This window comes from Paramormyrops kingsleyae, chromosome 2, assembly GCF_048594095.1.
Source record: "Paramormyrops kingsleyae isolate MSU_618 chromosome 2, PKINGS_0.4, whole genome shotgun sequence".
Classification (NCBI taxonomy): domain Eukaryota; kingdom Metazoa; phylum Chordata; class Actinopteri; order Osteoglossiformes; family Mormyridae; genus Paramormyrops; species Paramormyrops kingsleyae.
The window spans coordinates 6,446,393-6,473,063 of record NC_132798.1 but is presented as its reverse complement, the minus strand read 5'-3'; the positions used below and the strand labels follow the sequence as shown (position 1 = coordinate 6,473,063).

The 26,671-nt window shown below is 40.1% G+C and overlaps 1 long non-coding RNA gene across 1 annotated transcript; it reads right to left on the bottom strand.

Moving 5' to 3' along the window:
* Positions 1 to 19,105: 19,105 nt before the first annotated feature.
* LOC111857493 (uncharacterized) lies at positions 19,106 to 22,469 on the bottom strand. The gene is made up of 3 exons (XR_002841368.2): positions 22,442 to 22,469; positions 21,326 to 21,421; positions 19,106 to 19,606 (listed from the first exon to the last, which is right to left on the bottom strand). It is a non-coding gene; the product is annotated as an uncharacterized lncRNA (long non-coding RNA).
* Between the last annotated feature and the right edge of the window lie 4,202 nt (positions 22,470 to 26,671).

Sequence of the window (26,671 nt, the reverse complement as noted above, 5' to 3'; positions counted from 1 at the left end):
TCAGACCTCGTGAGTTTTACATCTTGTATGAGCATTTGCAGTGTGGTAGGACTGCACAGCTACAGAAACCACATTACAGTGTATATAGTGATGGGGGATTTACACAAGATATGCCTGAGTAGCTGCTGAGGTCTATGGATTTTCAGTGTTATGTTAATGGTGTCATTTACCATGGCGTTTAACTCTCATCCATTATTTATTGTTCAAATAATAGCAGTAAAAGCAAGCAAAGTCCTCCTTATCATTTTATCACTTCATCGCCGTTTAGTTTTGGTTTTTTTTGTCCGTCTTAGCCCTAGTGTCTTGGTTAGACTTTCCAACTGAACTGCAATGTTGAAATCCACCAGGTGAAGGGATGGCGTCCTGCATTGCCCTGTACACCGCATCGCACTGATTGTTTTTCTGCATGCATACTGTTTTACCAAGAAGGCTCGGCTGTAATCGCAGTATGTATCAGTACAGTATGTCGAATCCCAAAGTACTGTGCGCTTAGCAGGTATTTCCCACTGGGCTCCAACTCACGGCGAGACACAACTTCCCATCTGGCTTGACTCTGTGAGGAAATGATCCCCTTTTCACTGCTAATGCCATCTGATTTTTTACATGTATACCAAATTAACTCAATGTGTTATTTTTTCAATACATTAAAAAATAAATATTCTGACTTCTGTAGGATGGCCATATTAGAAGACTAAGATCATATAAGTAATTGTGTACATTGTAGATGCATATTACCATTTGTAAACATTTGGCTAAGCTTATTATGTTGATTAATTCACACAGAGGTGCATTAATATTCTCTCCCAAAGGGGTAGGTAGGGAATGATTTCATTATTCAGAGTCAGGGTACAGTAGAACCAGACTATTTTGAATGCTTAGATTAGGTCTGATCATTCAGTCACACGCCATTTCCTTCCATTTCTAAACAGAAAGACACCTGCCTGGCCTTCTGTCCAGAGAACACTACAGTCTCAGCTTGACTTCCTGTGTGCCTCTCTGATTGAACGAATGAATCGTAGCCCGAATGAAGGATCTCCGTCCACAGCTGGACCTTTGGAAGTCCAAGCTTCTTTCTTACCTCGCAACTCAACCATTCAACAGTGACATCTCTGTCTAGCTTGGATCACCAGTGCAGTCAAAGTTTCCTCGGAGTCTAGAGATAGTGATGGAGGACCAGCATGGTTTGCTGACAACATTTCAATTGTCTCCCAATCCGGTAGATTTACTTTTTATAACATCATGCACATCAAATCCTTTTCCAGGCAGTTGTCGTTTCAAGGTTAGATCATTGTAAGTCTTGACTTGTAGGGCTGGCAGCATGTTCTGTGATTCAAAATGCAGCAGCACTCATGTTACACCTCAGCTTGTCTCTCTTCAGTGACTCCCTGTAGCTGCTTGCATCAAGGTCGACTGTGGTATCTTCAGAGCTTTTAATGGAAAGGCACGTACCTCTATAAAGTCCTCCCTCGGCTGTGCCGCCTCGTCCTCTATAATCAGCAACCAAAGATCACTTGGCGAATCCTCCACCCTGTGAAAACAACTCATGTGCTACATGTTTCTCATGTGTAGCTTCTCAATAGTGTAACAACTGCGTTTTTAATATCCACCAATCCATCGATCCATGCATTTTAAGAACAGTATAAGTTTGTGGTAATTTTTTTATTATAAGCAAGACTTTCTCAAAAGAAACTTATCATTTAAAAACTCTATAATGTTTTCATTATTATTTATATGCATTTTTGTACTTATCTTTTATGAATCCTTATTCAACAGCAAATTCAATTTTTTTCACTGGAATCACAAACCAGATTAGTTTTTCTTTTTTTAACCTCAAGGTAAGGATACAATAGTCACACTGATATATTCTGCAGAAAGAGAAACCAAACGGTCCAATAAGTGGACAGTGTTAAATTAAGATATCAATGGGGATATTGCTTCATTTCCTTCAGCTTTGAAAAGTCAATGACTGTCAGACAAAACAAAACTACAAATGCCACAAGCGAGCAAAAATCAAAGCTGTATTTTCTTACCACTCGTTTCTCAAAACAGTTATTGAAATTTTAAGTGATCCAAGCAAACAATATATTATTAAGTAGCCATGTGCATTGATAGAATAATAGATGTATCATCAATATCCCCTTTCACAGTGAAAAGCTCATTAAGTAGTTTAGTGAACTGTATGATATACGAAAAGAGTATAAGTTGGACTGCAAGGCCTTATTAGCATTATTCATTTAGAATGGACTGGTATTGGGAACATTACTTTCACAGCCATCACAACACTCAGGTCTACTAGCGCAGTGGTTCTCAACCTTTTTTTGTTCTGCGGCCCAATTTTTACCATGCCATCTCAGTCGCGACCCTATATCAAGTATAAGTTTAAATTAATACTATGATCAAGCACTCTACAGTTTACACCAATCAATGCCTATTGCACAAATCTGATTGGATGTGCCAGTGAATTTTAAATTAAGCATCTGTAGTTTGGCTTCTTGGATTGGAGTGTTCAATAGTTTTGTATGAAGCATTTGCAGACCCAAGACCCGTTTATATAGGTTAATTGGGGCTGGGAAATCTGATTGTGAATCAGCATATGAGCTTGCTGGTTTTAAAATGCTTTAAAATGCATTTCCAACTCTGCCTCAATCCATGGGTCGCAAATCACTACTAGAGGCCCAATGAAACAGTACTTTCCATGTTAACACGGCATGTTATGTCACTCGGTGAAGCCTGCAGCCTGTTGAGCAAAAAGATACAGCTGGCAGACAACATACCAACTAGACGAGTCTGCAGCCCTTCCATGTTTACATGGGTACCATGCACTCAGGGGAGGTCTCATGATAGGATTAATTAGACGCTCCAGAGGTGGGGAAAAATTAGTTTTATACAATAATACGGCTTTCAGAACATCAACCAGAAACTGCATTACATTGTTTGATCTGTGGAGCTTATAACTGGTAGTTGTCTAATGAATGAATTATAGCCTTCTAGTTATACATTAGAGGCAATATAAAATTAACTTACTACAATTACATTGAATCAACCATCAAAGATGTACCATATAAATCATAAATCGTACTCCATCATCAAATCATACTTGCTATGATGCATTACTGTGCGGAAAAAAATGAATATTGTCCTGAATATTCAACATCCATGATATGGAGAAAATTAAGAGAGAGATTGCTTTCTGTGCATGTCCTTCAACAGGACTGCTGTATCATTGCTTGCTTCAAATGGTCAGTCAAGAGGAGGGGTTCTGATGTTTTCAAAAGCAATAGAATGTTATGGGGGGGGGGATCGATAGCAATGGAATAGTTCGAGGTTAATGAAAGTCTGTGTTGTACTCTAAATGGATGTAATAATATCTGATGTTTCCTGCAGTGATGGAATATAGCACAATCCATGTGGAGATAAGCAGCACAGTACATGGCCGCTGAAAGAACACATTTTATTCTGCTTGAAGGACGAGCGCTTGAAAAAGCAGCCTCACAAGCACACACAGACACGTACATAGTTGGGATAGCAAAGCCCGGCCCTGTGAACTTTGATACTCATCTATGAAAAGCCAGCCCCACCACATTCAGGTCCATAGTGACAGAGGAGCACATTACCTCAAGGCTACAGTTTTATGTCATATATAATAAATGTTCACAATGCATCGCATCATAGATGATATTAAAGACTGCAAAAGGATTTCAGCTACGTCAGTGATACTGACTTTGCTTAAGGCACTTTTCCCTGGTGCAAAGAACACGTTTCCCCACACTTCCCTTCAGCAAGTGGGACCACACCAAGCCCGGGCAAAATGAGTGCTATTAACTCAGTGAATCTTCCTAAGGCTACTGCATTGAAGTAAAGCTCTAGAATGTATCCATTCCCTTGTCTCTGTTGTTCTGGAGTTGAACACACATCTAAGAAAACACATTACTTCCCTTCTCTCACAGAACTTACAGCTCCTCCACTGCCAGATACACATGCAGTGTTCAATCCTTTAAATGGAAGATTTAGGTGATTACAGACTTATGCACTGTTCTGTTCTGTTGAATTGGACAGAATATTGGTACTTTGGTACTTTCCATATGCCCCTTGTACACTGCTCATATTCTCCAAATAGTTTGGGTGATTTATCACCCTGAGGGGCGAGAGCTCAGCAACTGCCAGATAGCATAAGTGCAGTAAACGCTAATTGATTGTGCACTGAAATGAGAATATGCCCCCAAACGATGATTCTCGGCAATGAGCTCGTTCCATCTCCACAGTAAATTCATCCGCAACATACAGAATAACCACTGGACATCCATTACTGAATATCTACCTGTTAAGGGTGATATTTTTATAGGTTCAAACACTGTCAATCAAGTGCATTTTTTCAGTTTTTTTTCTATTATGGGAAATGTATAACAATTCTATAGAGAACACTTTGCAGAGATAATTGTACCCTCTTCCTTTGACAGATTATGATGTTTTCTTGCTGACACCACAAATGATTTTTAGTGTTTTATTTTCTGTGTACAAGCCATATCACACAATTAGAATACCTCTTCAATTGCCTAGTTGAGGAAATAACAAAGCATTAATTTGAGTGTCAGGGATTCTGTTTTATATGAAAAGGATGACTTTCCACTATGTTGTTTTTTTACAGAGGATGAGAAATAAAGATGCTGTGTCATTATAGTTCTGATTCTTTTCTCCAAAATAATCGTACTTCAGTCATGCATAACGTTTGTTTGGTGCACAATACGCTAACGTGTTCAGAAACATATTAGTAAAGAAATTAATTTGTCGATATATATTGAAGTCATGTGACATGTCAGTGGCGAAAGTATGTTCCTATTTTTGTTTGGACAAATGAAATTGTCCCTATCCCCAGAGAAATAACATCAAAAACTGACAAAATACTTTATATACGGCTATTTGACATTTGATCTCAGTCATTTCAATCCATCAATCATATACTGTAGGTACTGAATGATGAAATCTGAGAATAATACTAATGGAAGAAAAACAGCAAGTGATACATTAAAATGTATGTGTATTTCTCCAAAATGAACACTATAAACTTTAATTTATTATTTAAAGGTAATGGGTAACAATTTCTAAATATTAAATATTGAGGTGAGTTTAAATCAAACTACCCTTAGGGTTCGACTGTGTGTTTGATTGTGCATGGATGTCCAGTGATGAACTGGCATCCTATCCAGGATTCTGGTTTGCTTTGACCCTGGGTAAGCAGTTATGGAGAATTGATGGATTATAGATGGATAGGTTATGGATGGATAGATGATTCAGAGTAATGAATGACAGATAAATGCAAATCACACCTTCATTTCCAGATCTGTGACATTTAGCTTATCCATACATCCATCCATCTTCCATCTGTTTATCCTGGTGAGGGTCACAGCAGGGACCTGAATCCTTTCACAGTCATCACAGGGCGCAAGGCTGTGCTTGCACCTTGGAAAGGATGCCGGCCCATCACAGTGTACATGCATACACAGTCATATCCTGTGATTTATAGACTAACTAATTGCGTGTCTTTGGACTTTGGGAGGAAACTGGAGAACCAGAAGGATAGCCACACATCACAGGGAGAACATGCAAACTCCACACACACATGGAGTGAAGGACGATTGCCTTACATACCTAAGGAAATGTGTGACCCACTCTGTTTATTCACCTGTAATTATACACTCTGTGGGGGGTGATGTGATGACACATTCCAGCATATTGACAGCTCAATACAAAACTCTGACAGTTTTAGCTTTGAAGATTGAATTATAACTCCCTGTCACAGCATTTTAAAAAAACATTTGTCAGCTTTTCAGCACCACAAAACAAATACAAATGCAATAGGTCTTCATCATCTGTAAATGACTCCGTTGAGCTTCCCCAGAGCTGCAATGGCAGAATCTTATAAATGCATCCATCTTCTCTAACGTCAGAATCGGTCCATTCCTTATCCTGTTCTATCCATTGTCTTCCTATGTTCCCTGCTTGGCCAGCAGGTGCCGCTGGTCATCCCGTTCTACTCCCTGTGATCCCCTAGGTCTATCCCCATAGTTCTCCTTGTTTTGTGGGCCACCCCGAGGCTGAATAAACTGAGCGTGCAGGAAATTAATCATTCATCTTGAACGAGCGTGAGTTACAGGCAAGCCTCGACATTGTTGGACATTTTTACTTTTGTGCCAGAGTGCTATGTTACTGTCAACCCTGTGCTAAACATGTACCTTGCATTTATGTGCCGGTTCAATTCTTGCCTTTTGTGTTATGTTTTCCCTGTATGTTCCTTAGTTGAATATTTACCCCTGTGCTCAGTTTATATCCAAGTCTTCTGTTCCTCGTATCTCTTAATCCCTAATGTTTGTGTTCTGTTAAGGAGCCACACCAGTCTGTCATCAGGACCTCACTATCTGTGTATTTAAGTCCCAGAGTATTTCTCAATACCAAGAATGCAAAGATTGTACTTGTGGTCATGGCAAGAGCAGTCTTGCTAAGTTGACCCCAAAGAATGAGCTTGGGATGCAACGAATCCTGGGATTGTTCCTGTTCAGCTAGGATGCAACCCATGCATCCGTGACATTTGGGGCGAGGCAAGAACGTCATTTTACCGTCTTTTGTACAAATCATCTTTTTTTAATACTGGAAAATGGTCTTCAGCTACTGTATGGAAGATAACGTAACAGGAACAAGAACAAAGGTATGGTCAAGTACACATACTGAGAAACAAACACCCCATCTATTCTTAGTTTCCTGGTTTGCTATCAAAAGTGTTTGAATGTGAATGTGTTTGCTGTTAGCTGTTCCTTGCTGTCAGCCCTGTTCCGAGTCTGTGTGATTCCTCTGCATTTCCTTGTGTTTAGTTCTTGCCTTGTTAGTTCTTGTATCACCTATCTGCCTTTGTTTAGACCCCTCGTGCTCTCTTGTTTCTCGCTCTTTTTAGTTTTATGTTTTGAGAATAAAATAGCCTATTGTCTGTAATCCACACAGTGAACCATCGTCAATCATGCCCTGACGTAACACCTAACCCCTCCTCAAGTAGAGGGTCACAGGAGTTTCATTTATACAAATATAAGAAATATGCGCAACATATACAATAGTGGAATAGTTCTGAAATATTAAATAGAAATATAAAAACATTAAATAGGAAAGAATTGTAATATATGTTAATATATTTAATTGTACTATGTTTTCTTATGTTGTATTTGTTAGAAATATGCATATGTTGAGAACATTTATTAATACCATATAAGCGGTTAGGGAGACCAGGTTAAGAGGCTGGAAGATGCATGGGTATAGGCAATCATGTTCAAGTGCATTAAAGTATGTGCAAAATGGGTTTACTGTCACACAATGACATGATCAGTGGCAGTGTCAGTAATACTTGATATCCTCCATGTTCCTGTATCATATTATGCAATTTTTAAAATATTTATTCAGTATATGCATATTATACCCTATTTACAAGTGCTTCCTAAATATTGCTGCACTATAATTTTCATTGTAAGCCATTTGCAAATCATTGTTTATTAGACTTCCGGGGCTGGAAAACTGAAAGATGAGACTCAGTTTGTTTTGCTGTTGATTGACATTATTAATACTAGTTCCCATTCATAAAATGATTGAGATTAATTACTATGAAGCTGAATTATGAACCCACAGACCAGAAATTTATGGATCCCTCCTGCCATATGCCAAAATATCAAATACCTAAACAAAATGTCTGCCAGGCCATAAATCTTGATAGTATTGTCATATGGTTGGCGTATTATATTTGGGAATAATACTGCATAAAGCAGTGATGGGGATAAATTGACTCCCTATGCTCCTACAATGCCTAGCAGATGGATGGGCAGATAGACAGCAGTTTATTAACTTTTTAATTGTGAGACTGAAGAACTCGATGTGCAGCTTCAGCTTGCATATGATTGATGCTGGTAAACATTCTAAACACAGGAATGGCATACAAACTGTCGTTGCATCCCCGGTGTGTGACGAGAAACCCGGAAAGCTTGATGATTACCAGCTTCTAGATAGCTGGGTCTGTCACATGCATCATGTAGAGCATTATTACAGAGAAAACATAACATTGACTTATAAAGAAAAAGCTTGCTTTGAGTAGGAAAGTTCCATAGTATCCATCATAGCATGTTTGCCTGAGGGGAAATTTACCCTGAAAAATAATTTCTCAGGGTATTTTTACGGCTATCAGGAAAAGATGCAGTTTAGCCTCATATGAACTAGGGATTCAGTGTCCATTACAAGTGGCCCAATTAGTCTATTCCTCCTAACTCTTTAAAAGAGCCCTGGAAACATGAATGAGACAGGGTTGAATACTTATTACAAAGACATGCAATGACTACCTGCATTCCCTTTAACGGGAATGCATTAATAGTTTTACTTCCAGAGTTTACAGTAGTACAGTGCTTTAGAGAGAAAAAGGTAAAAAGAAACCAAGAATAGCCACAAAGAAACAAGTTAGTATAAGTTGAATAAAACTAGTTAAATATGATTTTTTTAAAGTAGTGTACATTCAGGCTCTAACAGCCTTCAGATGAATTTTCCAGAGTGCACATTTTTCAGATCCAGTAATGAGTAAAAGTAATTAAACTCTAAGATACAGGTTAGAGGATAAACAAACTAAAGGAGAATGTTGGTGTGAATTTAATCAGACCATAAACCCATTTCTGGCCTTGTTTAATTAATAAAGACATTCAAATCGATTATAAAGGAACTAGAAGGCAATATAGAGATGCAAATACACAGGTTATGCGAAACATGTAATTTGTATTAGTAAGAAAGCTTATGGATGAATACTGCACTTAAAGACACAGACAGAGACCATGGTGGCTCAAACAGGTGTACAGTCTCCCTCGTTTATCGCGGTTAATCCGTTCTGGACTCTACCGCGTTAAATGAATTTCCGCGAAGTAGGATTCTTTATTTCTTTGTTATTCGGCTGCACCTGGCGTTGAAGGATTTGCAGGGGTGCTCGAATACATAGACCTACAGTCCATACGTACAGTAATATTAATTGTAATACAGAGGTGTATAATTGACTCAGACAACCGAGTGTGTGCTGTATCATTTTCACGGTCTATCAACTTTTTAATTAATAAATGTATTTGAAAAAACCGCGATAGAGTGAAGCCACGAAAGTCGAGGCGCGAAATGGCGAGGGAATCAAAATAATCGAGATAAGAGGAGATATACTGTAAGTATGTATATCATCATGGATAAGTCATTGACAGCAAGGAGAGGCTTAACATTAAAATTATTCCTATAGTTACAGTACTAGTAGTAGTACAGTAGTAGGTGTCTTTTGCTCTTGGTCAAATCTCAGCTCTGGAAATGAAAGCATTGTCACGACTGACAAGGGACTCGGGGGCAGGCATGGTGGAGAAACAAAAAGGAATTTATTTGAACTAAAGTACCAAAGGCTGGAAATCAAAGGGATCACGAGGGATCAAAATGGGGGAACTGGAATAAGGTAGGGCATAGGCGACAAGAAGGTATGACATCAATGATGTAACACAAGACTAGGAAGCACATATATACAGAACAAACAAGGGAGCTAATGAGAAGCAGCTTAGAGTGATTAACATTAGGGTTAGGAACGGGAGGTAAAGTAAAGGAGTACCAGGTATGGCTTATTAGGGTCATATCAGAAAGGAGACAGGAGGGTCAGGTGGAAATGGTGGGCAGGACGTGACAATAAGCTAGCAAATTCTTGAATTAATTCTTCATAGCAATCCTTGGGGTGCCCCCCATGTTTTTGCTTTGGGAGCTGGGAGGGAGCAAATATGTCTAGCAATAAATTAATTTTTAATTGCTTTTAAGAACATAGGAACATAAGAACTATACAAACGAGAGGAGGCCATTCGGCCCATCGAGCTCGCTTGGGGAGAACTTAACTAATAGCTCAGAGTTGTTAAAATCTTATCTAGCTCTGATTTAAAGGAACCCAAGGATTCAGCTTGCACTACGTTATCAGGAAGACTATTCCATACTCTGACTACACGCTGTGTAAAGAAGTGCTTCAGTTTGAAATGTTCTACCGCTAATTTCCACCTATGCTAGAAGGTGGCATTTTTACACCACATGTATCTGTGGTGGTGACAGGTATCCTCCACTAGATGGCCCTAAGAAGGTTCTCCGCACCACCTAGAGAGACAAAGGACAGTGTAACACTGTGAGAGCATGGACAGCTCTTTGTTCATTTGGTGTGAGAAGGGTTAGGGTGTGGAGCAGCCAGAACTCTGGTGTTCGCCACAGTAAAGTCATTCCTGAAGCCATATAGGCAGCTGAATCAAGGTGTTACGCCCTCTGGATCTGCAGACTTACAAGCCCCATCCCCGCAAACTGGAAAGTGCTGTGTCAACCACAATTGACTGGTGAGCTTGTGTGGCCAAAACTCAGAGAACTTTGGACTACGCCACCATCTGGCACTCACTGGGATAAGACATCTATTCTTCTGACAGTTCAAGTTCATCCTTGATCTTCCTCCTGAATGCATCAAGGACATTGTTCATTTACATGAATAATATGATCCTGAGACACCTTAAGCTACAGTTTCACCACAACTCCCACTAATCCCACTCTTGCGCCACCACATAATCATTAAATCACCAGGTGAATTCCAGATTTCTATCTGGCAGTACACCAGAATATGCATAATGCAGCTCAGAAAGTCCTATATGCATTAGAACTGTAGATCATCTTGTATGAGATGATTGTACTTCTCTTTCTTCTTCACTACTTCTTTCTTGTATTCCTTGGTTCACTGATATCTTCTAGAACAGGGGTGGCCAATCTTATCCGCAAATGCCCTGGTGTGTATGCGGGTTTTCGCTGCAACTCCCTAATTAGATTACTAATTAGAGGACTGATTGGCTGAAGAGTCCTCACACCTGGGTTTGAACAACTGACCTACAGGTTATCCCAAAAACCTGCATACACACCGGCCCTTTGCGGATAAGATTGGCCACCCCTGCTCTAGAAGGTACTGTTGAAATATAGGTCTGTCGTAAACACATGATTGAAAAGCAAAACAGTAGATTTTACTAAAACCAGAAAATTTTATTCAGAAAATACAGGCGATTCTAGTGCCTTCAACGTGAGAGCACAAATACTTATAGCAACCAAAACAATGTGATGTACCCCCCCCACACCATGTACAGCCAAACCTCAGATTGTGAGTAATTTGGTTTGCGAGTGTTTTGCAAGACGAGCAAAAAATTTTAAATAAATTTTAACTTGATAACTTGATGCTTTGTCTGCCGAGCATCACGTGATCACAACTGAGCCGATGGTTCTTTCCTCTCTCTCACTGCGGGATTGTGGGTAATCGTCTCCCATACTCGGTCTCAGTCGGCGTTTCCCATGTTCAGTCTCAGTCGGCGTGCCTCACTTATATAGTCAAAATTTAGTAGAAAAGCACCACCCGATTAAGGGCGCAGCAGTGCGAGTGATGAATCTGTTTAACGACAATGCAATGTCCACATTTCCGAGGCAAAAGCGGCTGTCATTGGGTGGGTTCCTTGTTAAAGTCGCACAAAAAGAAAAAGATTCCAGGGAGCCAACAGATAGCAGTGATTCCGTTAGTTATAGTGAAAGTCGTCCTACAAAATAACCCTCCTCTTCTCCTCTCTCTCATCTCCCTTACACCATCCACGATTCTTTTCAAAAGTAAAGTCATCATCTGAGTTTCCATTATTTCTTTTGGAAAATTCGCTTTGATATACGAGTGCTTTGGATTACAAGCACGTTTCCGGAACGAATTATGCTCGCAGTCCGAGGTTTTACTCTACATTTAATATACTCTGCCTCCCACTATCTTACATTTTTTTTTCCAAAAGCAGACTTTTAACTGGCAAAGTTGAAGCTGTATACACTATATAAGTAAAGGGTTGTCATTATTTGAAATCAGTTTCTTCCTTGGAAAATGATTACAAAATAAGCGAATAGGCACATGCTTGTGATATGGCTATACAAGATAGTTAAGCTGAAACCCAGGGGGAAATGAAAAGTGAACAAGGGCTGCAATAGAGCAATTTGAAGGATAATTTATATGTGCAAAAGTGTTACTGATTCTTGTAAATATCTGTATAACCTCTATAATTGTTTACTGTCTGCATTGTTTTGTCTTGCCGTCTCTCTGGTGTCTTTGTGAGATAGCTGTAGGCATCTGTGCACTCCAAATCACTTCCTCACACACACTTGAGACCACATGATACACAAACACTTCTCCTTTAGCCAAATCATCTACCTTCCTGAATCAGTTTGACTTACTGGCCCTACTTTTAGACGGAGTCACAGCCATGATGTTCTAACAATGCCATTAGTATCTTTAAACAACTATGCTGAAATGTGATGTTCCTTCAGGTTAAACGGGAAAATCGCTCTTGCATCTTTTACAGATTTGTTACATGCTGCTATAAATTACCAATATTTCAAACATTTTTCGTCAGTGTTTGGCTTTTCTGTATGCCCTCTCTCACAGTGTACAGTACATTCAGCTAGGATTATTTTTATATTTGATAGAGGTTACAAAAGAGCTAATCGGAAGTTTTTTTTTTTCCCTTGAGGTAAACATGTTTGCTTTGTTTCAAAGTCCAGCAACACAACACTTATTTTAATCAGCAATAAATTTTAAAGTAGTTTGAGTGTGTGAACAGAAAGATGAGTCATATTTCATATAGTTCAGTACAATTTTAAAAAATAGCAATAAATTGTCTATTAACTGTGTGACAGCATGGCTTAGTGGGTGGAACTTTGGCCTCACACCTTGTCGGTTTGATTCTAGCTTCCGATTGTGTATCTGAGGTGTTGGCATTTACCCTCTCAGTACACTCTTAGGTTTCCTCCCGCAGCAAATGAACTGCTTCATCAACACGCTTAAATGAACTAACGTCTCTCTATCAGTGTTTCCCGGTTCGGTTCTCAGGGACCAGCAGACAGTCCACGTTTTTGCTCGAAAAACAACACGCAGAAAAGACTAACAGAAAGAAGTACAGTATTGTAATTTCCGCCTTTGTCGTCCTAGGCTCTCCTAAGCTATCTGTAAGCATTAGAATTCTAGTCTAGCCCTGTGAGTGTGCACTGATTTCAGAGCTCCCGCAGATATAAGCAATGATTGTGGAGTCTGAATGTGGGACACAGCTACCTTTATCCTCCCCTGGTGCCTCATCTTTTATCTTGCAAAATTGCACAGTTTGGGGATCCAAGGAAAGCCAAAAAGAAAGCAGCTGTTTCACTATCATGTGTGATCCTGTTCATAGCAGGAGCCAACCTACTTGGCCATGTTTTTTTTCCATTGCTTGGCATGATGTTTTGTCCACATCTGTCCAGAACATGATCATGGCATGTTGAGTTTTGGTGATGGATGTGCAAAGTGATTTATTATGGAATGACAAGCAACAGAACTAATTTGCAGGAAGAGAGCATGGTAATGATTAGAAAATCCACTGCTCCTACCAAATAGGCCATAGATTTAGCTGTCATTGCTTCTGTTCCTGCTTAAAGATAAAAGTTCATTTCACTTTTGTATGAAGAATGGCACAGTAGTTGTCATTTGATTTTTCATGGTTTTGGGCAAAAACTCCATATTGTACTAACTTTGATTTAATATCTTCATGAGTGTTTTGATGTTTATCATTTTAATATTGTTGTGTTTACTGAGAGCACCAATTTGGTAGACACTCTTTTCTCCTTGTTAGTCAATTAAAGCGAGGGTCATCTACATGCATTAGCTGAAAAGAAATATGAACAAACATCTAAGAATTTGAACTAAAAATATATACATGACTGTTATTCATAGTCTCCTCGAACAGGAAATTGAAAGTTAATATCTAAACCTGTTGGATGGCAACAATGTTTGTCCTACCTTTACACTTGAGATCAAATACTATTCAGTGAGATTAATTTCAGTCTAGAAGTGTTTAAAAAACAGTCGATATTTTGGAGACCTCATCATTAAGAGTAGAACGATACCACAAGTAGGAATCACTGAACTTGTACTGAATATAAGATGTTTTAAAACTGCAAGTTATTTCGCTGGTATTGACGGGTGAGGGACAGTAAGTTTCTCATCAATCCTGGTTATAATGTCATAACTCTGGAAAAGCTGCTTTGTTTTGATTTAAAAACAACTAAGTCTCTGTTATGCACATACTGTATGCAGGACATTTAAAAGGACTGTATTAATCCCCAAAGAAGCTGGGAAAGCATAATGTAATCTGTCAATTGGAAGTCTGTCGGGGGGGGGTGGGTAGCCAGGTAAACAGGGTTTTGAATGCTGATCACAGCCAATTGTCTTTTCTTCCTGACACTATGTAGAAACTGAATGTTCTGTCTTGTTCCTCCCTAGTAACCTGGACCACAACCTAGACATCAGCATGTCCTGCTATTTGATTTAAGCATCCAGCTCGCCGTTCTGCCTGTGTCATCTTCCTTGTTTGACCCGCTCCCTGCCTTCTGGCTGCCTGGCGATTGGAGGGAGTGGTGGCACCGGCTAGTCATCTCCCCCCTGCTCCCCATTTGTGTTTCAGATTTAACTGTATTTGACTCTCCCTGCCGGCCCCTGGAGGATGGGCTCCCCCTTTGAGTCTGGTCCCTCCCAAGGTTTCTTCCTTCTCGGGAGTTTTTCCTTGCCACTGTCGCCTATGGCTTATTCACTGGGGGCTTTGGGTGGGGATGCTGTAAAGCGCTTTGGGACAATGTAATGTTGTGATAATGCGCTATACAAAAATAAATTTGTTGTTGTTGTTGTTGATTTTGTTCCCAAAGCGGCTCCTTCGCTTTACATTATTGCAATTTGGGTGGTACTGTATAGACCCCTCCTCCAGTCCGCAGCTTCACGACAATCTTCAGTCCATGCAGGGAAGCTACTATGCCAGTGTGGTTATGTTTCCTGCTCATGGGTTATGCACAGAAAACTTATGTCTGTGAGATGAAAGTGCCCATTCTTCCTGGGGAGCAGCGACGCGGTCCTGGACTCGTTGGTGAGCCGCCGCTGTGGGAAGCTCTGCAAGCAGCCGTGTGATGGGAATGAGCAGATTCGAGGAAGATGGGACAGGAATTGTCTGGCCGTGTTCCATCAGTGCTGGCTACCTATGAAAGGCCACAGTGGAGCAAAGGTAGATAAAGGCTTTTGACAGCAGCTCATTATTTATGAACCCCACCCTGGAGGAGCGGCACCCCCAGGAATAAGTGTGGAAAGAGAAGTGTTAATTCTGGTGGCACCAGCGATATTTCAACAGGGTTTTGTACACGGCTGGGGTTCAGAGTCAGGGGCTGGGGTGAGACCCTTTGTCTGTCTCACTTGTCTGTCTGTCTGACACTGTCTGTCTGACTCTCTCTGGTTCTGTCTGTCCATCTGTCTGTCTGACTCTGTCTGTCTATGTCTGTCTCTTGCTCTGATTCTGACTCTGCCTGTTTGTGTGTCTGACTCTGTTGGTCTTACTATGACTGGTAGTCTGACTCTGTCTGCCTGATTGACTCTCTCCGTCTGTTTCTCTGATCAGGGACAACAGGCATTTGTACAGGAATGGAGTTCAGAGTTAGGGGCTGGAGTGAGTCACATTGTCTGTCTCACTCTGTTTGTCTGTCTTATTCTGTCTGTATGATTCTCTTACTCTGTCTTTCTGACTGACTGACTCTCTCTGTCTGTCTGAGTCTGTTTGACTGTCAGTCAGTCTGACACTGTCTGTGGCTACGTCTTCCCAACCCAAACCAGCCTTACACACTAATCTCACACATTCTCCCTCTCCCTTTTCCATGCACCCATTTCATTTGAGTATGGGATACATCATACTGATCCACATCTGCGTAATTGTGTAATCAATTATTATTATTCTAATTTTATCATTCCTTCCATTTAAAAACAGACACCTAGTCTGTGGTAAGTTGTGGCATATTGCCTATATGATGCACATACATATAAATGCTTTATTTCATATAAATATTGTTTTAACCTACCATTTTGCCTGTCCACAGCCATCTTAATATATAAGCCTTGTACATGTTTCATTATAAAATGTAACGGGATCCCCATGGGGAAGGACTGCGTGTTTCAGACCCAATTGGTTTGGACTAAATTGAGGGTCATTACATTGACAAAAGTGCATGATTTTCATGTGCTTCCTGAATGCCTGGTTACCTGGGTTACAGCCTCATCACACCACCCCCCCCCCCAGTCCTCCATTAGTTCTCCACGACTGCTCCATCACTACAATGCTTATGACTGCTTAACTAGTCATTTAAGGACCTACTGGTTGATAGCATGCATGACAATCAGGACAGAGGCAGACGGGCAATTTCAGCAGGTACTGTAGAGTTAGAGGTAGAGGGATAGAAGAAAGCAACCATCTGAAAAGATCCACAGCAGCAGAATTTGATCAAACTGGTACTTAGTACATCCTTTATGTTCATCCTACCTCTAAAAGTTCATTTTTCTGACGCACACATGGAATTTAATTAGTAACTGGTTTTTTTGAGACGGACTTACTAGGAGCTTGTTCAGTTCAGGGTGCCACCTGCTGGCACAAAGGATTCACTGCAAGTGCCTTTGCTATATGACTGGCAGCAGGAAAAAGTGAATCAATACAACCTCCCATATGCCCTCATTATATCACTGTGCACTGTAACTCAAGGCAACATTTTAAAGAAATTTTAAATAGCTACCAGAAGACCGATACAAGGCTCCCACCAAAGAACTTCCTGATGGTCAAGTCACCTGACATGTGGAAACAAAACTCACAAGATCCAAATCTACCATCCAATGTCTTCTGTGTATGTAGAATTTAGGGGGAAATCACACTGAGGAATGCTCTCTTTGCAAGGCTGAAGAACATCATATGCGTAGGTATTAGAAGGTCAGAGAATCGCATTTTATACACGTGAGGAAATGGGTCTGAATTAAACAATTCAATTCAATGATTGAGAGGTGGGTCCCAATACTCCTGTCCAAATTGTGTGTGCGTGTGTGTGTGTGTGTCAGTTGTTGCCATTTTACCATAGTTATTTTGAAGCCAGACAAAAAATGAATAAGCCAGCCTTATTTGCATAACTTTTCCTCAAACATTTTGTTTTTTTGTTTGGCTATAATATGGTGAGGGTTCATGATGTTAATTAATGTTTCACCACTGCAAATCTGGATTTGAATTGCCCTGGTTAAGACAAACATAATTGCCACATTTCTTGTTTGTTCTTTAGATGTGACAAAAAACCTCTAGCCCTGGTTTTATAGTTTAAATGATGATTATCCATCCACCCATTTTCCAAACCGCTTATCCTTCTGGGTCGTGGGAGGTCCGGAGCTTATCCCGGATGCTACGGGCACGAGGAGGGGAACAACTCAGTATGGGGGGCCAGCCCATCGCAGGGATGATTATTACTGATTTATGGAAAGAAGCTTGTCCCTCAGTATCGAGTTTATTAGTTCCTCATAGTCACACATAAGCAATAAAAAAATAAGAAAAAACAATCTGTCAGGCTTTCTGACAGCTGTATTTACTTAGCCAAATGAGTATCTTAGCAAAGAAGTACACTTGCAAGAAAAAACCGATTCCTTAATTTCTGAACAATATTTGACATGGCTGCCAAACTGAGATGTTTCATAGTGGGTTGTGTAATCATCAAAAGTGATCCCTCAGGGATTTTATATTCTTTCAGCTTGTCCTCAACTTGAGACTACAAGGCATTGTCACTCAGAGATTAACTGTTCCAGTTAAAACATTAACAAGATCAGAAATGTTGGTGATAGGCATTAAATGAAATTAAGTTTCCTCTGCAAACTATCTGAAATATCGCCCCCACACACACTCACATGTAAATGCACACACAGACACACACATGCACACAGATTAGGTATCTGTATTTTTGTGGGGACTCTCCATTCATTTCTATGAGCATAACCCTAATTCTAACTAACTATCTACCCAGCCCTTACCTTAACCATAATTAAATAATGATGTACAATATAGAACAATATACCAGACCTAACAAAACACAAGACTTTTGGCATTTTTAGTTGTATGATTGCCGTCACAGATATTTACAAAAATTTAGTTTCCCCTGGTGGGGACAAAAAAAATATGTCTCCGCAAGGTCAAAATAACAGGTTTTTATCACATTGTGGGGACATTTGGTTCCCGCAATGAAATACATACATGCCCACTGAGACACACGCATACACACACAAACACATACAAGAATAAGATCAAATCTATACTGCATGTTTCTCCCAAACACATTTCTTTGTACCTAAGCTTCAAAAGCATTTATGGAGTCCATGGCCCTCTGTTACACGCATACGTAACCATACAAATAATATAAAAACACAGCATTTCATTTTGGTGCCTGAGTTTTAAAGGTGCTTCCCTGGCAATCAATGAGCAGTGTTTGCTGAACCTAAGATCTTCCTGCCTACTATCACAACCTGCTTATATGTCATTCGTTCCCTCTGTGTCGCTCCCTTCCTCTTTCTCTTTTCCTGCATGGCTGCCTCTCTGAGCCTCATTGTGTACTGCGATAATCGTATGCAGAGCTTCTTGGCACAGTCCTCCCCTCCTTAAGCCTCTTCCTAGAGGGGATGATCCACCCTTCTTCCCCTGCCTCTCCTGGCACCTCAGCTTTTAGTGTGGGTGGTAGCCCTTCTCGTTCACGCCTGGCATGTTTATCCCTCTGCTGCCACTACCATCGCCTCCCATCCTCGTACCACTTTCCATCCATTGCTGTAAGACCTCCCACAGAGCTGCGTGCTGTACAGAGAAACTGCCAGCAACACAGCATCCATCTGGCAGCTTTCGTTTGATCAAATGAATGTAATCAAATGGGGGGAAAAGATCAATATTTAGTTTTAGTTAAGCTGCTAAGAATTAATGCAAATACCAAACCCATAGACTGAAGATTAAGTGCTGATTACATTTTAATGCAAATCAAGAAACCTACATTTGTAGAGTCATGTCCAACAAGGTTCTAAATGACGAAGAATTAGAGAATTTTATGCCATAGTATGAGCTGTATATGTTGTGTATGTCATGGAGAAAATAAGGATGTACTAAAAATAATGAGACCAGAAATATGAGGTAGTGTAACTGTCTTTTAATGCTTCTTACCGAAAGCATATGATGAAAAAAATTCAATCCAAGTCTTTAATAAGCATTTATTAACCTATACTGTTGAATCAGCAGAGCCACATAAACACTAAGGAAATCTGTTTCCTACCTTCAAAACAGCAAAAGAAGCACTTGTATTTTTTTAGAACTTCTGAATATTACTTTATGCTGCACAGGTAGGCAATTGTGGCTTCTATTAGCTAGCTAAACCCAGTACATTCTTGCTTTGTTTTATAGTCGTGTCCTCAGTGTTGTAAGTGCTCATATGATATTTTCATGGACATAGACATTACCTGCTTCAGAATAATGAAAGTGTTCCTTTCCATGTATAACATCTGATAGAAAGAAACTTCAACCACAGACACATTAATAGATCCTGAAGACAAAGCATATGCAGTGATCCGAAGCTGCCGACCATGATGGACTTGTTGAGGATGTAGGATGATGTTCTGTGGAAGCCCTTGTAAGTAGGACCTTGATCATGATCACTGTAGGGAGAGCAGCAGACAGGAAGCATGAACATTTGAGAAGGTCGACACCTATCAAATATGAAGTCATGGAGACTTCTTAGTATTATTCAGCAAGAATGGATGGTATTATGTGCCATATGTGGCATATTTAGACAGAATAATGGGTCAGAGATGCTGTGTGCTGGGAAACCAAATTAGTTTTGATAGTTCTTGCTGACATCACAGTCATCAGCCGAAGTAATTGGCAACAGTCAGCATAAGACGTGCGTGTGAAAGAGAGGGAAGGGGAGCTATAATTGATTAGCTGCTAACAATCCATGGAAGCACATGAAGGTAGCACAGCACAGAGAGCTTCAGAGTCTAATCTGCTCCATCACTCCAGCACTTATGATAACCAGCTTAACTAGCTGTGTAAGGGAGATGTTATGGTTCAAGGCATGCAGAGCAATACGGACAGAGGAGAGACAGGCAACTGTACTGGTCTTCAGTGTGACAGATACTGTAATAAGAAGCCTCTGAGCCCAAGTACTGTTAGTCCTGGAGTTCATTTGTGGAAAGATCTGAAAATTCGTTTTATTGACTGCTTTTTGTACCAGCTGACATTTTTTTTTCTACTTCTATGACACTTATCATCTCGTCAAGACGATCAAATGCGAAGATGACAGGTGGCAGTCTGAGATTTTCACAGGGTTAGCAGTTGCAGCTTGACATTCAGTGTTTGACAGAAAAGGCCTTCAGTTTTGCAGATTTTAATATGTTTCCTATAGTTTTCCAGTCCAGTAGGTGTCTTGTACAATATCAATGACAGAGAAGCATATAAATTGAAAATAATGCAGGTGTTCAGAGTTTTGAGCTTCTATATATGTATGGTTGGAGAAGATGGATGGATGGACTTAACACGTACCCTTAAGGTTAAAGTGAGAACATCCTCTGAGCAAGATTTGTTATTTATTGATCATCTGTGATCATAAGCAGGTAACATAAACCCATGATTTGGTTTTAGTATTATATTATATAAAACACTGACTGTTTGTATGTTTTCATATCAATCATCTTATACCTTCCACCCTTTATTAGATGATCTATGTTGAATATACAGTTTGGTTCACCTCCCTAGATATTATTTGCCTGGTTCTTTCTATCACTATAGTTTCAGGATATCACTAAAGTTTCAGAGACATGTGCAGACTGCTCAGCACGGCTCAAGGGCAGCATCCATACTTCTCCCTGTGTATTACAGGTGCCTTATTGGTTGGCCAGCAGGGCACAGGAGTGAGTAGAGAAGATGCTAAACTCCGGCAGCATTAGCAGTCAACATCTCCTGCCCTTTTCAGTGGGAATTACGGTACTCAAGAGCTGCCACATATTGGGGGAGCCACTGAACAGATTGCAATCTCTAGAAATGGTGTGTTTGCCAACAGGTAAGAAATCGTGATGTATTGTTCCGGGCTGAACCAGATTCTTCTCAAATGCGCCTGATCACCAGGGCTGGGGAAACAGGACTAGGAGATGCTCCAATAAATTGTGATTAAGTGGAGACCATGCAGTGTTTTGGCCTGGAATCCAATTAAGTTGACCTGATGATGTAATTTGCTCTGTTTTCAACTCTGCTGAGGAGAAAAGATCCTTCTCTCAAGGAGTAATAAGTGCACATAATTATTGCTGTCAGCATACCAGTCCTGTCTGGGAGCACAGACAGAACACTCTGAACTTTGCAGCATGTGTCTGTATACATACAAGTCTTTCCTCCACTTTTTGCAGCTGCAGACCAAATAGTGGCTCATCACTTGCTCTTTCATTATCGGTCCTGGGTGATCGTACTGTTGTCAAGGCCTGTCATAAAAAAAAATGGATTCCATTGGTTTTCATTTCTTTTCCATTTATCTCCTTCCGAGGAGAAGGTCTGACTAAAGATACATCTCAGAAAAGCTGGTACACCATTAAAATATTCAGAAACACGTGTTATGGCTGGCTGGTGAATTAATCCTCCTGTAGCTGTCTGTCGGCGTGCGTTGAAATAACAGCAAAGCTATTATATATCAAAATTCTTCAAAAAATGTAATTCGCAGAAGTTGCGTTTTACGTTAAATGCTGTTTGCTGGTAGGCACAGTCAGAAATTACTCTAATATGTGCGTTCCAGCTGCTTAAATTCCAGCCGCCCAGCTATAACATTTAGATTTAGAAGAAGTTCTTTCTTTTTGTGCTCTTGGCTGGGGCTATGCCTAATTAGCTTCTCCCCCCAGACTCTTCATAATTTATTACCACCTTAGAGCTCCTTCTCTCCTTTTTGTCTCAAAGTGTCACTGATATATATCACAATACTTTTCCATGATGTTTTTTTCATGGTAATCACATGAATATTTATTGTTTTTTTTTCCTGACAAACAGCATTCTCCATCAGTCTTCCATTACAGCTTGAAAACCTGTGTTTTTTTAAAACAAACCACTGAGCTCAGGGTGACCAGGAGGTTTAGCTTCTCTGCCTTACCATGTCAAAGGTACATTGTAGTTATAATTTCATAGTGCAGTGCACAATCGCAGATTCATCTGCATCTGGTTATAAATTGGCACATAGTATTTTAATATTGTTCTTTCCTTTAAAGGTTTTTAATAATTATTTTGGTTTTTAATATCTTAGATTATACCGTATATTTATATCTAATTCCTTTATAAACAGTTTAGCTTCATTTGAACCAAAGAGGGCGTAACACCTATGGGCTGATATTTGTGCCACTAGAAACTGAATATGAATTTTGTATATTTTAATCTGCGGTTATGCGAATTACAAAACTGAATCTGAATTTAATAGTTTGAATCTGAATTCCAGTAACTCGAAATAGCATTTATCCTACCTCGAAAAATTCAGTTCGCAAATTCAATTTCAATCTAGTGTGACACACATCCGGGTCCTTGAGAAAAAGTAATCGACCGCAGATTCACGTTTACGGTAGTTTCACGCAGATTCACGTTTACGGCAGTTCTGCAGGTCGGGGTAAAGAGGAGGCGTGTGCCGGGATGTCAAGAAAAACAAATGCTGGATTCGCAGGTTTGTCAATAACTTTATGATACATATGAGAATAAGCGTTATATACACAAGCGATAGCATAAACATTAACCTTACGTCTGGTTAGTATATGGTAGTATATGTGGTTAAATGAACGCTTGTCTCTGAGTAGCAGAGTACTGGCAACTTGTGAGAAGTGGTGGTACGATAAAGACTAAGATATAGCAGTGCCGGTACTGCTTAATTTTTATTACGTATATGATCCCGCATTTGCGCTTGTGACACCCCGGCACACGCCTCCTCTTTACCCCGACCTGCAGAACTGCCGTAAACGTGGAAATGAGTTGCGTTGTGAATCTGCGGTCGATTACTTTTTCTCAAGGACCCGGATGTGTGTCACACTAGATTGAAATTGAATTTGCGAATGAATTTTTCGAGGTAGGATAAATGCTATTTCGAGTTACTGGAATTCAGATTCAAACTATTAAATTCAGATTCAGTTTTGTAATGCGGATAACTGCAGATTCAAATATACAAAATTCATATTCAGTTTCTAGTGGCACAAATGTCAGCCCATATAACACTTTCTGGCACTAAAAGGCTACCTCTCGGTCACAAATCCAGTTCCTTAATCACTTAAAGGGTTTTCCCAAGCTTTGCGAGATACCACTGCACACTTCACTTCATCTCCCAGCCCGACCTCCCCCTCGACCATGATTAATGAGCCGACAGCTCCAGTGCGGCATGTAGGCCCGTTTTTTCTGAGATGAACTTCCCCACTGTTTACCTGTAAGCTGCGTTTTGACTGGCGCGAGGGGAGAGATAGGTGCGGCGTGGTCAGGCATTAGCTATTAAACATTTACAGACTGCTGCCCCCCCCCCCCCCCCCTTCACTATGTCCATTTCTCTGCAGCACTCTGTAGATGTCAGGGATGAAAAGAGGACCGGACTCAGTGTGGAGAATACCACAGACTGGCTTTAGAGCCTGCCTGCTGTGTGCAATTGTCAGCCCCAAAAGAGCTTTTAAAGATGAACACATGAGTGAAGCTCATTTTATGGCCAGGTATAAGACCCCCTAATGGCTACAATCAATGAGCAAACCCACCGCTGTCTGTGTTCTAGGACAGTGCTTTGGACAAAAGGCCCATTCACCAGAGAGATATTTGTTTGTGTAGCTTTTTTTTCTCCTTAATTTGGTTACTCTTCAGTTTTTGCCTTGTCTCACAGCACACCTAAATGTTTCAGAGATAAGCAATTAAGTTTTTTTACATTTTAAGAGGAAATATTCTTCGTATCATCACTCTGTGTATTAAGCAGTGTAGTGCTGAGTTTAATCCATAAGATGCTTATTATAAATATCAGATTAATTGAAAGGAACCTCGAAAACTAAAGATAGCTGTCACCTTTCTGACTGGGTATCTGGAATTTTTTTGACATTCATTTTCCAATCCATCCCACTGGTTATTTTTATTGCTATGACGAAGCCACTGTCTGCAAGGAGACTTGAATATGTATTGTGAAACTCCTACTCTGCAGGAAGCAAGTAGTAGACACCATGAAACCACAATTTCACAACTCCACATAGCCAGTGAAACCACTTCTCCAGGGGAGAGATGTGCACACGCCCTGTGAAAACAGTGAGCTATGAAAGCTTCACAAGTTACATAAAGCAATTGTACTAAGTCTCTGCCCCACTGGAGACAGGGCAACTGTAATTCCAAAGGTGACAAATGCACAGGTTGTGCAAAGACGGTGCCCTGTGAGAAGTCCCTATGCAAGCAATGTGGGGAAAAAAGGTAACATATAATAATCAAAATGTCAAATAAAACTGTGCATTTAACAGAATTTAAAGGAGTCCAACTGAAGTTCTTCAGGGGAGTGAGTAATTTTGGAATGAATGAATGCTGAGAACAATTTCAGGGGATGCCTCATGTCTTTGACCGGAAAACTGCAAAATCCCATCAAGCCTAGCATCCACGAGACATTACTCAGTCTCACCTTCCTGTGAAAAGTGCTCCCCACCCAGAAAGATCAATACATACGTTATGAATCATAACATTCAGGCTTTTACAAGACACCGAAGCTTAACAATTGTCAATCTGCATCTGAAAGACATCCTATAAAATGTTGTTACTCTATCTGTGTGACGGCAGTGTGCTCAGCATCTGGCAAGCTTCCCTTTTCCCACAATACTGCACAAATAAACCCTAATGTACTCCACAGAGGCCATTACATGCAGTGGCAGTAATCAACAGGAGAGGTGCAGAGTTCTGGAATGGTGACCAAGGAGTGATTATCAGAGGTCAAAGTCCTTAGGAAACAGGAGCTTGCCTGATCAAGGATGGAATGATCTGTCCTGAAAAAAAAAAAATTGGGTGGAGCCAAATCAGCCTCTTGCTCAGCTTCTGCTACCGTTTGCCATAAAGGATGTTAAAAAACATGCCGTGAAGTTTTTCCATCATTGGGCTCTTTATTTACCCATTCAGCTTCAAAACCCCATTGCTCAGAAATGTAAAACTTCAGAAGCTGAAAATATCAGAATAGCTACGTATTGTAGCACAAGCATTCACCAGACTTGTATTTTGTTTGTAAGCTATGCATAACACAGTATGGGCATAAAAAAATCTGTATCCTCAAGGAGAAATATCTGTTCTGTTGAAGAATAATTGTTCTCCTGACAAAGACTTAAGAGCAGAAAAATGTCCTATAGAGAGTTTAATTTTACGCAACCTTGTGGGTAAGTTCTTTTATCTGGAAAGGTAATCAAAAGGACTGTCTATTCATGGACAGAGTTGTTCAGCATACTGCAGACCACTTTGTCTTTCACATCAGTGGCACGCGCTCATCCCACTGAACTGTCTCTTTGAAAACAAATCATCGCACTTGGAGATTGATGTTTCTCTTTGGTTCGTCTCCTTAACTCGGCTGCTAGTCGATTCATCACTCCTCTTAGCTGTTTGCCACTTGGTGTATGTATTTGGATAAAAATCGCATTCTGATGATTCCATTCAGTTATCACTTATAGCAGATTTTTTGTACAAAGTGTACAAAGTTTCTCTGCGGTGGCCTGTATGGTGTCATTCAGTCTGGCCTTCTGTTTACTTAGTTAAAAAAAAAAAAACACTGACAAATTGATTTCCCAGAATGTGTGCATTTAATCCCAGTATATGTCCTGCCCTTTTAAAAGAAACACTCCCTCATCTCAATTTTCAGACAACACCATGGAAGAATATTCCTCATAATTTCAATCACACAAGGAACAGCTGCCCTTAAAATTATTTTAACTATGCTTCTCAAAGATACACGAACATTGTACATTTCATCATTTCTGTAAAGGGCTACAGAGTTCATGTTTCTCTATTCGCCCCACCCTTTGAATCAGTGGGAGATCCAACCAGAGCTTGAGTTTATCGATGGCGCATCAGTGAAGCCCCGTATAGCCTCATGATCTCATTCAGGTGCTAGCAATGAGATCCCAACAAGCAGTCTAATCAGGCAGAGCTAAATGTAACTGCAGGCTAACTGGGTGTATATGTAGGTTTAAGTGAGGGAGAGCTGGAGCATAGTCTTCCAAATTCTGCAGCTGCAGAAGACACAAGAACTTACTCTGTCCTGGTCACACAGTTTACATTTATTTATTATTTCTCTACTTGTTGGAAGATGTTCAAAGATGTTTTGTTTTTTTTGTAATACAAAAACCTTTTCTTTTTCATTTGCATTCATAAATTTAAGTTAAAATATGCACTAGGGTTTCTGTTTAGTCTTGTTTATTTTTCAATTCAGTGGATACCCCTTGATCTGGAGTATTTACACTGGAAAAAATATTTTTCCTATAGACCCTGTTACATTGCATGCAAACCTTAGTTCAACAGGACACACTGGATGTCCTGGTTTCTGCTTCAATTAGGCTTTTAATTAGATAAGATGAACATGTCAGTGCCTAAAAAACAACTAATTAGGTGGGGAATGGCTTGGGATAATGTGAGAGAGGTATAGTGTTTTGTCAGTGCCTAATTGTGCAAGAATAGTTGCACTTGATCACCTCCCTGCTGGTTGATTAATGCAGGGTGCAGGCTGA